Consider the following 5,331-nt stretch of genomic DNA (forward strand, 5'->3'; position numbering starts at 1 on the left):
TAAACAACCAAATAATAAGTAAACAACAAATGAATAAATAAATAAATGGCTTTACATGAATTTGAAGTTATTTTTTCCTCAATGATTAGGATTTGTCCAATTTTCTAAACTACTGTATAGGAGATATAATGTGCATATCTATACTGCCCATATTCCTATGTACAAATATAATGATTTATATACAGCCCACATATTTAGCTAGAAGAAATATATCAGCTGAATTACACAAGTCTACATTTTTACGATATATTTCAGAAAGCTATAAAAACTGTGAGTGGCTCCAGAGATCAACATTTTGACTGCGCTTTGTTTACAATACAATATTAAAATGCCAGCCACTAGCAAAACAACCCTCACTGACATGAAGTAAATATTCACACTTGTACTTAACAATGGACATCATTTTCCTGCTATCCAGATATACTTGATCTTCTAAACTTGTCCCTCTTTCTTTTGTGTAAAGTCAAAAATGCAGAGTTTACCTTGAAATATTTCTTCCTACAATATCACATTCAACCAGATTTGCTTCCAAAAAGAAATATCTGATCCCCTCTTTCAGGAACTGCCTTGTTTCCATAAACACAGCAACATTAAAATCTCCACTTAGTAACTGGAGGAAGATGAAAGGGCAAGGTTCATGCACTCTGATATTTATCAGTTCATTTTAGAAAAAATGTAGAATAAAAAATTTGATAGAAGAGGTGGAATGCTTGACAATACACTAAATATTTTGAAACACTGAATAGCTCATTACATGATGAGACTTTCAGAGTTTCTCCAGGGTTTGACAATCGTGATAGACAATGAATGCTCAGGTTTGAAATAAGTTTTGCAGGAGGGAGCAACACATCATCATCGTCGTCATCACTATCGTCATCAATAATACTTGTTGCAGCCAACATTGATATTATGCTTATCTTAACAACAAACTAAGGAAGCAGATGCTATTATTATCTGCCTTTTACAGATGAGGAAACTAAAGCAGACAGACGTGAAGTGACTTCCCCAGGGTTGCACAGCTATGAAATCTAGTAAATTCCTGGCTTCAAGCCTAGCACTCCAATCCATTGCTCTACCTAGCTGACCCATAGAGACATATAGAGTTGTATGGTGGTGTAGGGTTTTTGGAAAGATACATATGAATAGTTGTCAATCACTGGTTCCCCTCCCCTGCTTTACACTCCCCCCACTATAGTAATGGATGCAGCCTGGGCACATTCTGAATTGGAAGTCCAAATTGCTATGTCCAACTCAGGACCTGAGTAATGCTAGTTATCGAGAAAGTGCCAGGTCCCATTAATGATTAGCTAGGAATGTGTGGCAGCAATCAGGACCACCAACCCAAGAATGGTTTAAGAACTTCTAAGATTTGGGGGAGGGGTGGGCAGTATATGCCAAAGGGAGGTTAAATAGAAAAATACTGGAAGGTCCTACATTCCTTGGGACAGTTTTGTATAATGTCTCTCACACAAAGGCAGGATTCTAGAAGAACTTTCTAATGATGGGAGGTGTATTATCACATCTCTGAAAGGAAGCTGTAGGAGCCAAGCCAGGCTCATTCCACGGAAGAGGAAGGGATAGGGATGAGACATGTGATGTCATTGGCATAATGAGGTCTCTTATAATGAAACCCCCTTGACTTTGAATGGGGGTAGCCTTTCTGCAAATTCTAGCCTTAGAGAGCTGTAGATACCAAGCTCAAACTTCAAGACACAGTATTTACTGTCTTTTATTTTTTGATAGTCCTTCGAATCCAATGACCTTGGGAACTCCTGATGGGGAAACTCCTTCAACCAGTGTAGAGTTGTTCCTGATAAGAAACATATTTTCTTAATGAGTGTTTAGGTCACTGAAAGATTCAGGGATCTATGCAGGTTGACAACAACTCTTTGTGCCAGAGTTCATTCTCAAATCCAAGACTTCCTGCCCTCAAGACTTCCTGCCCCCTTCCTAGCAATTATATTAAGTTGCTTCTTAACCTATAGCAGGGATTATGAATCTGAGGTTTGTGAGGTGTCTTTTTTTTGTGCAGAATACTTTTATTAATATTATTGTGCTATAAGAAATGATGAACTGGAGTACTTCAGAGAGGCCTTAAAGGACTTATATGAACTGATACTGGTTGAAATGTGCAGAATCAGGAGAACATTGTACACAGTGTCAGCCACAGTGTGTGAGGACTGTTTCTGGTAGACCTAGCTCTACACAGCAATGTAAGGACCTAAAGCATTCCCAAAGGACTCTTGAGGCAAAATGTTATCCACATCCAGAAAAAGAACTGCAGAATCAGAACGTAGAATGAAGCAGAATATTTTCTCATGTTATGTTTTGTTTTGGGTTGTTATTTTTTTCTCATGGTTTCTTCTATTCATTTTAATTATTCTATGCAACATGACTAATGCAAAAATGTCATTAATAAGAATATATGTGTTGAATCCATATAAAATTGCATGCCATCTCAAGGAGAGAAGGAGAAAGAAGGGGAAGAAAATCTAAAACATATGGAAATGATTGTAGAAAACTGAAAGCAAACAAATTAATTTAAAAAAAGAATACCTTTACTAACTGTATTTCAATGTAATTTGTTTCCTTTATAATCCTACAAGTGTTTTTTTACACATTAAAAAAGAAAAACATCCTGAGAAATGGTTCATAAGTTTCATCAGATTGTCAAGTCTGCAAAAGACAGTCATGCACACACACACACACAATAGGTGTTATTATTATCACCCCCATTTTACACATGAGGAAACTAAGGCACAGAGATATTTAAGTGATTTGCCCAGATGTACAAAACTAGTAGGTACCTGAGGATAGATTTAGACTCAGGTATTCTTAATTCCAAGTATAGCACTCTATAAATTGTTCTATCTAATTGTTGAGACAAGCATCCAAAAATCAAATTAAAAAAATTGTTTGATGCCATGAAAAAGCTCTGGAGTTGGAGTCAGAAAATCCGGGTTCAAGTCTCAACTCTGTAGTTAAATGTAAACCTCAATTTTTTCTTCTATAAATGTTTGTACTGCCTTCCTCAAAGAATGCTTGTAAAGCACAAATAAGATAATTCTCTAAAGTGCTTAGAGAAGAAAAACATAAAACCTTTTTGCCACCTCTCAGTTTATCATCACAAATACATTGTGAGGAAGGTGCTATAGGTATGATTATCCATATTTTTGAGAAAATGAATAAGTAGGTTTAGAAAGGTTAAATGACTTGCCCATAGTTACACAGCTTCCAAATAACAGAGGCAGAATTGCAACTGTCATTCCACATCTGTTATTCTTTGCATTCAACAATACTCTTCTGTTACCATGGTAATGTTAGGATGCACTGCTCCACATTAGGAATATCTGACACTCAAAAGTTTTAGGGGTTGATTCCAAAGGAACATGAAATCATCTCTGTTTCTGGTTTGATTAAATAACTTTTATTCAAAAGTTTTTGGTTTTACAGTTCACTCCAAAGACAATTTTCTGAGCATAATATCCTCTTAATTTTAAATTTCAATGTGTGGTTCAGAGAAAATTTTATCTGTATGTTTGTGATTAATTTGTACTGAAGTCATCAAAATGCAGCCTAGTGAAAGCTATTTGACGTCTAAGAGTCCTTTTATGAGTCATTCTAATACCTTTTCCTCTTAATCAAGAGGCTTTTTTTTAAACAATAGTAAATAGGACTCAAATTCTCATAGCTTTAGCCTGCCTACAAATGCAAAGCCTTATAGAATCAAGCAATTTAAAAATACAGTATATTAACATGAATTCTGATTCTTTTTGAAATATAACAACACTCCAGAGATGAAAAAGTTGGTTCATTTATCTTAGGGTGGGAAAATTAATGAGGTGAACTGTAGCAAAGCTCGTTGAATTCCTGAGGGTTTCTGGTTTATATTTATCATTATTGAAGCTTCTGTTATTTATTTTTATAAAGAAGATGAATTTGGTCTTAATGCATTACCATAGGGTGGTTCCTATTATCATCATATATGACTAGGACAGATATTACCTTATGGCATGGGAAATATTTTTTTGTGTCTTTTGCAGTTTGCAGCATGGTATCTTGTACAAATAGATATTCAATGAATTTGTGTCAAATCACATTGAAAATACTGCCTTCAATATCCTTCTGTAAAGTCATAAAAGTTCAATGGACCATTAGTTATCATAGATAGCCAGTGAATATGGAAACAGTTTAGTTATTAATGAGATTGGTAGTTTTGCTGCAGGGGTTCCTCAATTTCTGTAGTAATTCCCTCTTCTAAGATCCAACCATATGCTTTCTCACTCATGTGAGGAAGTTGGTGGCCCAGAAAACTAAAAGAAGAACATAGAAAGATATGAAATCAAATCTGGTCTTACTTACTTTCTAGTTGAGTGACTCTGAGAAAGGCACCTCACCTCTGTTTGCCTCAGTTTCCTCAACTGTAAAAAGGGTTAATAATAGTACTGACTTGCTAAAATTGTTGTGAAGATCAAATGAGATTTTTTTTTAATTCTTAGCATAGTACCTGGCATATATAATAGGTGCTAAATGAATGTTTATTTCCTTTTCTATGTGGAAACTTTATATTTTGGTTATACCATTCTGGGATGTTTTCATTTTTTTTAGGAGATGCCTTTATCTTAAAGGCATTGAAATTTATTGAGTAAGAAGACTGGCATGGTTATATTGGTGCTTAAAAGAAATTGACTTTGTTTCCCTGTATAAGATGGATTGGAAAGGGAGACCTCATTGGGCAATACTCATGGTGAGAGGTGATGAATGCATGAACTAGGGTGGTGATTGTGTGAATGTGAGGAATGAGAGGTGTATGGGGTGTTCCAAGAGGTCTAGCACCTCTGGTGTGAGGGCTTGTCATCTTTGGTGTACACTTGGCACTCAAATCCCAGCTGTGGCCCCCAGAAGCTATAATATATGCATCATCTACACTCCAGTAAGCTGCCTTGACAAATGGGCTATACCAGGTTAAGGGTAACAGACAGTCCTCAAACCCATTGGTGAGTTAGAGGGATGTGTACCCCAAGCCTGTGAAGACTTCCTCCAGCAGAATGGACAGATGAGAGTAATTTGTTCCAACAGCAATGAAAGTGGCTAAAGAAGGAGCTATATAGTATTTAGAACGTGATCAGACAGACACTGAAGATGCCAAGGCTATACCCTGCATCCTGGGCCATCACCAGTCATCTTCCACTGGACTTTGATGACTCTGGAAGAGAGAATGAGGCTGATAACCGTGTAACTCTGTCTCATTTAAATCCCATTCACTCACAAGTTAAGACATCAATCATGATGATATTGGTTGTCTCCAAAAACAAAGCATAAACACCAACG

This window comes from Notamacropus eugenii, chromosome 7 (assembly GCF_028372415.1).
Source record: "Notamacropus eugenii isolate mMacEug1 chromosome 7, mMacEug1.pri_v2, whole genome shotgun sequence".
NCBI lineage: Eukaryota > Metazoa > Chordata > Mammalia > Diprotodontia > Macropodidae > Notamacropus > Notamacropus eugenii.